We start from the raw sequence: 11,071 nt of genomic DNA, 5'->3' as shown, positions 1-11,071 counted from the left end.
TTACGTTGGTATTACTAGTGAAATATCTGAAATTTTGGAAACGAAGGAGTCGAAAATAATTTCTTTCGGCGGTAAATCAGATGACTCACGTATCGCAAAGGATCGGTTAAAGAAAATGAATCTGGACGATTTCATACAAATACCGCGTTTCCAGGAACTAGTCCACCACCGATGGAGCGAAAAACCAGCGTGACGAAAAGAGGACTTCTACCTGGTTGATTTTGAAAAATTCGACGTGTCTCAGGATTACAATGGTCACGGCACGGAACGAATCGTATTTTCCAAACAGCATATCCTTCATCGAGATGCACCCGGTGCTTTCGTTTCTTCGAGCACACTCAAAGATCGCCGCAAATGGCCGGTTCATGGTGAAAAGTGAAAATCTACGCAATATCTCACCTGCAGAATGGACTGGCACCGCCATTTGTCGCTCGATCCTCCCTCGATAACGCAAGAAATATACGATAGTTCGTTGGTCTCGTTCAGGCTAGCGCATTATCGATGACTGCATTTTTGTTCGACAGAGGGAAACCTTTCAAATAGCTCTGGGACCCAGGCAATTAATAAGATCCTTCCTCTGTAGAGGATTTTCATGATTATCCTAGGTGGTCTGTTTTAGTTCATAGGAAAACGTATCTTATATAGATATACGCATAAATATCATAAAACTGAAAGATATCAAGGAAAGAAATATAACATTGAACGAAGAAAATATAAATATATTGGACATTTCAAATGTACATCATATCCTGTTAGAGAACATATTCTGATGTTTAGTCAACAGCGAAATCGAGAATTCTAATATTGATCATTGAAAATTAAGGAAACATCGATTACTGTCAAGAATTTTAGTTCAATTTTGAACAACATTGAACAACTTTCCAAACTTTCAGGAATATTAAACTTTTAGATTCTAGTTTTTGATCAAATTATTCCTACAACTGAAACTTTTGTTAATATTGGGTTGGTAACTGAGTGACTGTGTATCTTAAATAAGAAGGAAAATTCAAAATTTTTGCTTAAAAATATAACTTTATTCAATTAGGTATTGTCCGTTTTTGTCGATGAACTTTTGCTATTTTTCAGGCAGTGTCATAACTCCATGTTCATGAAACTTTTAATTTTTGTCAGCAGAAAACTGAATTAAATGTGATTTTACATCATCAGCGTCATTAAAATGTTTACTATTTAAGGAGTTCTGCAAGAAACGAAATAAATGGTAATCTGAAGGCACAAGGTTAGGGTTATTGGTGGATGTGACAATACATCCCAATCTAAGTTCCAATAATTTTTGGCGAGTGACTAAAGGTGTGTGGAGCTTTGCATTATATTTGCATTTGCTGGCAAACAACATCCTTACCATTTGCCAATTCCGGCCGCTTTTCTTAAACTACATTACTCAGTTTGGCGAGTTGTTCAATGTACACGTTTGAATTAATCGTTTGGTTTCTTGGTAAAAGTTCAAAGCACAGAATTCCTTTATAATCCCATCAAACTGACAGCATAATCTTTTGTTGGTAAGTCTCAGCTTTTGGTGTCCTCTGGGCTGGTTCATCTTGCATCACCCACGATCTGTTCCGATTAACGTTGTTATAAACTATCCACTTTTGGTCGCCAGCAATCGGTTGTTTCAGGAATGGATCAATTTCGTTGAGTTTCAGAAGCGAATCGTAGATGCTAATGCGCTGCGTCAAATGAATTTCCTTAAGCTGATGAGGGACTCATGAATCGAGTTTCTTCACATAGCCAAGCTGTTTTAATATTTTTTGAATACATGTATGCGATACATCGAGCTTCTCTACAATCTCACGCGTTGTGCTATGACGATCTGAATCGATAATGGTCTTGATATGGGTCTCATCCACTTCAATTGGACGGCCAGATCGTTGAGCACTTTTCAGTGAAAAATCACCAGAACGAAATTTGGCAAACCAATTTTGACACTGCCTTTCTTTCGGGGCTTCATTCCCATATACGGCACATAACTCCTCGTGTGTTTGTGATGCGTTTTTGTCTTTTCGGAAGTAATACCATAAAATATTTCTGAAATGCGCGTCTTGTTCTTCCATTTTTAAATTAAGATAAAAGCGAAACTAAATAACTAATCGATACAATTCTTTTACTGAATTAAAGGTGGAACTTCAAACAACAAGAAAACAATATAGGTTAGGTGCTTTGAATACGTTGTCAAAACAAAAGAATGTGCTAAGACCACCTATTGACAAAATCCGGAATCATTTAGTTGCCAACCCAATAATTTTAGATAACTAGTATAATTCAGAGTTCTAGGAATATCAACTTTTTACCTAAAACGTTAACTTCGTTTCGATTCTGTGATCGAAAATCGGAGACAAATCCAAGAATTCTTCTTAGGAAAGGGTCGATTTCGCAGTGGAGCCAAAAGGGCGATCCAGCAACGCAGTAACGAACTGTCTCTCGGCGGCGAGCATGCGGCAATTAATCAAGCCGCAATAAATTAATTGCCGCTCAGGCAGGAATTAATTACCACCCCGGCAATAATTATGGCTAACGCAGAAATAATTATCGTGCGCCACGGCAACGCGTTGATCCCTCTGCACGACGATAATCCGCTGGTAATTCGATACGTACGTATATCTCGATCGATCCCTGGCTGTCGCTACTCTTCTCTTTTAAATCGCTTTTAATTTCAATAAAAGGGTGTCCGTGATAAATAAATCGTTGGTGAAACCATTTCGATGTTGCAGCAGATTAATGCATCTGGAAGAAAGATCGCAAAGCGAAATATAAGCCAGCCACCGTTTCGCGCGCAGTTTTATCATCCTACCGACGCAAATGTCGTTTATTAATTGGAGCACCGATTAAGTCAAAGGGCTCGTGTATAAGGTGGTCGAAGACGTTATTCAAAAGCAATTCTCAATGCGATTCGTTTTATGGACTATGGTGCTTCGTTACGAAATGAAGTTTCCTTGCACGAACATTGCGGTGCCGGAAGAATTTTTGTTTGATGCGTTTCGCGTAGCATTAAAAAACATATGGCATGTAATGCAAAGTGGAACTGGTTCTCTAGATAAACAAAATGGAGGTTTATTCTGTGGAATATAACAAATAATCTCTTTTTTTAGGGGTCTGGCGATTTGGAGAACGCGATATAAAAAGTAAAAGAAATTATAAAAATTTTGCCATAAATGCAAAAAATATAGTTCTTACTTCGCACAAAGATATTAAAAAGGTATATGTATAAAAATGTGGCACGAAAAATACTTAATATGTCGCCTTTATTTACGTCTGGCGATTTGGAGAGCGCAATATAAAAAGTAAAAGAAATTATAAAAATTTTGCCATAAATGCAAAAAATATAGTTCTTAATTCGCAAAAAGATATTAAAAAGGTATATGTATAAAAATGTGGCACAAAAAATACATAATATGTCGCCTTTATTTACGTCTGGCGATTTGGAGAACGCAATATAAAAAGTAAAAGAAATTATAAAAATTTTGCCATAAATGCAAAAAATATAGTTCTTAATTCGCACAAAGATATTAAAAAGGTATATGTATAAAAATGTGGCACGAAAAATACATAATATGTCGCCTTTATTTACGTCTGGCGATTTGGAGAACGCAATATAAAAAGTAAAAGAAATTATAAAAATTTTGCCATAAATGCAAAAAATATAGTTCTTAATTCGCACAAAGATATTAAAAAGGTATATGTATAAAAATGTGGCACGAAACATACATAATATGTCGCTTATGATTTTATTGTAATAATCTCTTTGATAATAATATATTTCATGTTTGCATGTACAGAGTCTGAGAGTCTACTAATCCCATATGGTTTGAAAATTAATAATATTTATTACACAGATATGTAGATACATATAATGAAGGGTATAGAATATTTTCAGCATCAACAAGCTTGCGAGATTGTAGAGTGAAACGTAGCCGAGAAAATTTTTATCAACAACGTGCACATTATAAATTTTAAAGTTACGTTAGAAATTTTTTACGAGCTACAGGGATGAGAGAGAGGAATATCATGAAAATGCATTCCTAGGAATGGTTCAATATTTCAATCCAATGCGGTATCTCGCCGCGAATTCAAGCGTGTACTTCTGGACGTGCAACTTCCGGTTGGAGAAACGCATCGTTGCACGAGGGCGCAGCAGCGGCGAAGAAGGGTGCCAGCGGATTTTATCAAAATGAAATCTCCGAGGATAATAAATACTCGGTTATCGGGTTTAATCGAGTTATCATGCGATGTAGAAACGACGAGGTAGCTTCGTTGGCTAGGATCCATGAAAATAGGGTGTCTTTGATAAAACCGGAAGAATATCTATCGTTTCTGTATCAAATTATACTTACACATTCAGAAAAGATTTTGCTGCAAAGTTAATTCAAATTTGATTCTTATTTTAATCTACACTCTTTGAATGAAAGATTTCAAAGTAATCTAAACTATTCTTAATTTTTCTAACAATGTATATACTAATATATTCTACTATACTATAGTACATATACTAATATATTCACAGGCTGAACATTGTTCTAGAAATAATTTCTAGAATTGAAAATCTAGATACTTATAATATATACTGTATTCTTTAAAAAGAAGAAACTGCAAAAATTTGGAAACCGCAACTGCATTCAAATATAAAGTATTTGTACTAATGTTATCGTAGGATTTATTTATTCAGAAATATTAGAAATTAGGGTTTCCAATGATTTCTATCTTAATAAGTTTATTGATAGATGCATCTATTTACAATGGATTAGCTCTTAACGCTGCGACTTTTAATTGTGAATATCGACCGGCAACTTCAACTTATTCTCATCGTACTTCGACTTGCAAGTTTTTAAGTGTCAGATTTTAAGTGCTACAATGACCTATAAATAATAATATTAAAGTCATTGAAAATAATCTTTATTCATCTCAGAAGTAATATAATTTTGATTACAATATTTATATTAATTATAATTGAGTAACGTGTGGAATTTTTTAAAATATTCATTGGGATGTAAACCGGGTGTGCGTTCACAGGTCTCATAGTACTCACTGAAAAGTATTATTTTTTATTTGTAAACAATTACCGATAACGACCCAAAAATACATTTGGAATAGAACGTCGCACATCGGTGGTGCTTGAGAGGCACACGTTAAGGGTTAAACAGGAAACGATGGTTATTTAACGTGAACTAAATACAGTAACGTGCTATAACTAAGCAACTAAATGGATAATTCACAACTCAAAACTAATAATTAACGATTGATAACAACTCGGCAACTCTTTCTTGACTCAACTCACAGCTCTTCACAACTCGACTCTCAACTCGCAATTCCTCACAACTCGACTCTTAATTAACGAATGTCGATTAATTCGTCTTTCTCCCTTAAGCATCCCTTTGTCTTTTCTCATATCCCCACCACGTATGTATTTCGTAATCGTTCGAGAGCATGATCACGTACTACAATAGTTATTTATTCTTCTTCTATAATAGTTAGTTATGTCTTCTTCCGCGTAACTATTCGACTGAAGGACCAAGGACACATTGATGTTCCGCTTGGCCTATTAAAGTTTCCAGACCCTTTTGGCCTGTCGGCACTTAGGTTTGTCGCAACATTGTTTATAGATCATGTTTAGTTTCATAGTTCATAGCTCATATAATTCATGTTTAATTTCATAGTTCATATAGTTCATAGTTTATGTTTTTATACATTTCCCTAATTCTATTAATCTCTTCAACTATTCAAGCATCATATATCCTCATTTGATATCGTTTTAGCAATTTTTAAAAAAATAAAAACCGTACCCGAGACAGACAGATTTTCCAACATATTCGATTCGCGTTTAAATACATTTTATTACAATTAATACTAAAAATAAAATAGTGCATCAACAATACATCCAAATTCGATACCATGCAGAGAGTGAATCTAAGAGAGCTAAATAACTATTGTAATTCAACTGATATTTCTTAGGCGATCTGTCCACGATACTACATTATAGTTATGTTTTTACACGTTTCCCTAATTCTATTAATCTCTTCAACTATTCAAGCATCATATATCCTCATTTGATATCGTTTTAGCAATTTTTAAAAAAATAAAAACCGTACCCGAGACAGACAGATTTTCCAACATATTCGATTCGCGTTTAAATACATTTTATTACAATTAATACTAAAAATAAAATAGTGCATCAACAATACATCCAAATTCGATACCATGCAGAGAGTGAATCTAAGCGAGCTAAATAACTATTGTAATTCAACTGATATTTCTTAGGCGATCTGTCCACGATACTACATTATAGTTATGTTTTTACACGTTTCCCTAATTCTATTAATTTCTTCAACTATTCAAGCATCATATATCCTCATTTGATATCGCTTTAGCAATTTAAAAAAAAACAAAAATCATACTCGAGACAGACAGATTTTCCAATATATTTGATTTGCGTTTAAATACATTTTATTATAATTAATACTAAAAATAAAATAGTACATCAACAATACATCCAAATGTATACCAACAATACATCGACACCATGCAGAGAGTGAATCTAAGCGAGCTAAATAACTATTGTAATTCAGCTGATATTTCTTAATCTGTCCACGATACTACATTATAGTTATGTTATGCGTAATTATACTACGCAACTCAGCAACTGTGATTGCCCAGTCTTTTTTCAAAACTCGATGCGCCTCGATTTCAGTGCAATCGTTTATGTGTTCCATTATGTGTCTGTCAATTATCAATTCGAAAGCACTAATTACACAACCCGACATAATATTTCTCTTAGCATAGCCAGTAGGCCCTGCGATATCCTTGAATATCATACGAACGAGCGTCCTACCCCTAGATCCGCCTGCTTTCAATTTTATGCACTGTGTCCCGTCAATTACAATTTCAATTTCACCTATTACATTTTGGGATATGCTTGGAATGCTCGTCCTTTCATCCTCGGAGTCAGAACTAAAAAGAATAAGCATCCTTTTCTTGTTACGACACACTTTCAAGAAGTGTTCCTCTTCACTATCCGAAGATCCTTCTATCTTTCCACTTTCAATGTATTCAGAGCTTTCACTGTCAGCTTCGCTTTGGCCTAATTCATACTGATCTTCTTCGGAGGTATCCTAATCTTCATTGATGTTGACAATTTTGTTTAATATCTTATTATATCTCTTGGATTTACTCATGATTGCTAGAAAAGGGGGATTGTTCAAAATAAGAAAATACTGTGCCCAAATTCAATTATCCTATTGTAAATACTTATAATAAGTGGAGACAATAGTGGGAAATGTCTACGATAACTGAGACTTTTGCACACTGTCTTTGAAAAACAGATTGTTTATGAAATGAGCTAAGCCGTCAATTTGACGGGTCCCGTAGAGATAGGTATACTACATACAGATTTCAAAAATTAGAAAGCCTAGGAAAACATAATTTCGTGTATAAATTCTTTAGATGGAATGATTAATTTACGATGCAAAATGGTTAAAATTGATGCTATGGTTTTTGAGATATTTCATTTCGAAGTTCAAAATCTGTCAAATTGGTGGATTCCGTAAACCTAGTGTTAATGTTATTGTTATTTTTTTAGTGATAATTTAAAAAAAAGACTTTTTATTTATTAATAATTTATTTACACGTGAAGCCTAATATTGTTCCTTTCAGACTTAATTTGAACAAATCGATTTTTTAATGAAAAATGCGTATTTTCGTTTACCCGTCAATTTGACGGGTCCCGTAGAGATAGGTATATACGAAACGCCCGTAAACCTAGTATTAAAATTAATGCTACAAATGAAGTAGCACATCAACAATACATCCAAATTCGACACCGTGCAGAACGAATGTAAGCGAGCTAAATAACTATATCTAAACTTTACTTGAATCAATCGTCCATAATTATAGTTCAAACATATTTAAAGGCTTAAAACTTGTTCAATTTGGTCGGAATGGAAAATAATCGCAGTGGCAATCGCAAGTAGTCGGGGAATCGGGAAACTGAGTGCGTTGCGGTATTATATGCAGCCTTCGGTCGGCGATAATTCAGCAAACGTTGCCGCGCACAGACCTAACAGCGATTCCGGTCGGACATAACTTCCGCGAGCCGCTATCGCGGAACTCCACACCTCTACTTTATTAAGTGTACACACACAACGTAGTTCACCGGCCCAAGAGATACTCGATACGCAATGATACCGAGTGCCGAGTAGGTAAAGAGACGTTCGTAAAATAATGCATCGCAATCCATCGACTCGGTTTGCAACAAGTTCAAGAGCAAATCGCCACGAAAGAACGAGTAATCGTAGAAGCTCGATTACTTCTCCGGATAATTACGAAATTATTGAACACTTTCGAGATTTATGGAACGATACATTGTAAGATTACTTGGACAAAACTACTAAAACTACTATAATTTTTCTGAGATTTACATACATTCTATTTGAAACTGTTTACTTAACTAACTTTATATCATCTTTATTTTCTATTAATAAAGTTACTTTAATTTCACCTATCCTATAATCCGTATTTCAGTTTTAGCATTAAGGATTACGTACTTTTGTCTCTATTCGCGTTTGCTGTTGTAAAACAGAATTGTTTATTACCAAGTGATAATATCTAACAAACGCTTGGATATAATAATTACAACGCTTTTAATTATGCAAAAATGTGCAAAATGCATGTAGCATGGAAAATTGTATAAAATATTCAATGTGCAAAATGCTTATAGTATGGAAAATTGTATAAAATATTCAATGTGCAAAATGCATATAGCATGGCAAATTGTATAAAATATTCAAAGTAAAATACTTACTTGGTACAATGTTATCTCTGTTTAAATTCTTTAGCCATATTTATAAAATATTGTATAAAATATTCAAAGTAAAATACTTACTTGCTGTAATATTATCTCCGTTTAAATTCTTTAGCCATATTTATAAAATATTGTATAAAATATTCAAAGTAAAATACTTACTTGTTATAATATTATCTCCGTTTAAATTCTTTAGCCATATTTATAAAATATTGTATAAAATATTCAAAGTAAAATACTTACTTGCTATAATATTATCTCCGTTTAAATTCTTTAATCATATTTATAAAAATATGACTTTTCATAGATATTTACAGTCCAAATAAATTCAACTTGAAAGCTTTCCAACGAGCCAAACTTTCCTCCGCTCCAAAACGCCGAGACATCGTTCAAAAACGATTGTGTTTGCTGAACAACACATTTATACGTTATTTTACCCGATATTCAATCGATAAAACGCGCCTCGTGCGCGTGTAACATACATTTACCTGTGCAAATACTCGGCAACCGTAGATAACGAGCGAAATATGGCATCGCCGATTTTCGTCAATCCTCGGGATCGGAATTTTTCCGTGCTCGCGTTTACCTTTGATTAAATCATTTCATCAAACATGTTCGACTGGTTCCCGCTATGATCTATGTATAAGCGAGATTACCGGTTCAGGAGAGAAAGAGAGAGAGAGAGAGAGAGAGAGAGAGAAAGAGAGTATTCGAGGCTGGTCGGCAGATAAAATCTGATGGATGCTCCTCGCCGATTCTCTCCGTGACGTATCTGCGGATATAACTCAAGGACCCTCGCGTGATTTCGCATGATTACCAGGAGCAGGATAATGAAAAAGTCGTGGGAGAAAAATACGATCAAGGCATTCGTGATCGAGTAAAAACGTTTCGATTGAGAAATGGTAAAATGGTAAATGATATAGAAACTTAGCACCTCTCTTTCGCTCAATTGATTTAACATTATTGATAAAATTTCACTTGTCGCTAAATTACACTTGTTATTATATACTATATGTTAGTAGATATTAGGAGATTGTGTTAGAAAATCGGAACACTGTTCCAATGGAACAAATGGAAATTTGCAAGTTACAAATTATTCGATTACCTTGTCTAACGTAGAATTATAAAATTATAAAAAAAGATAATCTATAACCGCTTCAAGGGAGTGTCGTGAATTAGAATGTTCTAAAACAGCGTCTTTTTGTGATTTTTTTTAGCAGGAAAGGAAGAAATGAAGTTATTAAATTTTGAGGTATGGTTTTATATATATATTTAACGAATACAAAAAAAATTTTTTTAAGTAAAAAAAATTATAATAAATTTCTAAGCCTATTTCGTGGGCGTCTTGTCGCTGCAGTCTTCAATCGGCGGGAAAGATCCACCTCGTAATTCTTAATTGAAACAAAAAATCTTCAGATATACCGCCCCCCTTCCATTTACAATCGACAGCAATCAGAATCCACCTCCTCGATCGAATTACTTGTAAATATAACAGCGTATGATCCATAATATTTATAATTAAGCTCGAGTGTATCAAGGTTTCCAATAAACTGTAGCAGGAGTATTTATTGTCTTTTTAAATAAACTTCATCGACTAGTACAATTTTTTATTTACAAACAATGTTCATGTAGGATAGGGATTCTTTTTGTTTTACGGGTAGCACGACAGGCTGTGTTTGACGGACAGAGCGATCTTCCTTTGTTATTCGGACGACCATTTGAAGAAGCACGTGTTCCCCAAACGGACGGACAGAGAGGTACATTAGAGAGACAGACAAGGTTACAGAATAGTTGTTTAAGATTTTAAAGACTGAAAATTTAAGATTTAAAGACTGAAGAAGAAAGATCGGTAGCTCAGGACGTTGAAAATCGATTCTCGATTTTCAGGTAACATTGCACCAAAGACTTATTATTTCCCGTTTAGATAATCATCGTTATTGATTGTTATAGACGCATATTAATTGTTGTTCATTTTTGTATTTTATCAAATCACTTCATAATAAAAAACTCGATTTTCAGATTTCAGAATCGATCCCTGAATTATCCAATTATTGAACCTTATATACCTGTCTGTAATTATGAGCTTCTCCATTCAGGGGTTTTTAAATTAGAATGTTCTAAAACAGCGTTTTTTGTGGTTTTTTTTTTAGAAGGGAAAGAAAGAAATGAAGTTTTTGAATTTTGAAGTATGGTTTTATATATATTTAACGAATACAAACAAATTTTTTTTAAGTAAAAAAAAATTATGACAGATTTCTAAGCCTA

This window comes from Bombus terrestris, chromosome 1 (genome assembly GCF_910591885.1).
Source record: "Bombus terrestris chromosome 1, iyBomTerr1.2, whole genome shotgun sequence".
In the NCBI taxonomy this organism is placed as follows: Eukaryota; Metazoa; Arthropoda; class Insecta; order Hymenoptera; family Apidae; genus Bombus; species Bombus terrestris.
This window is presented reverse-complemented; position numbering follows the sequence as displayed.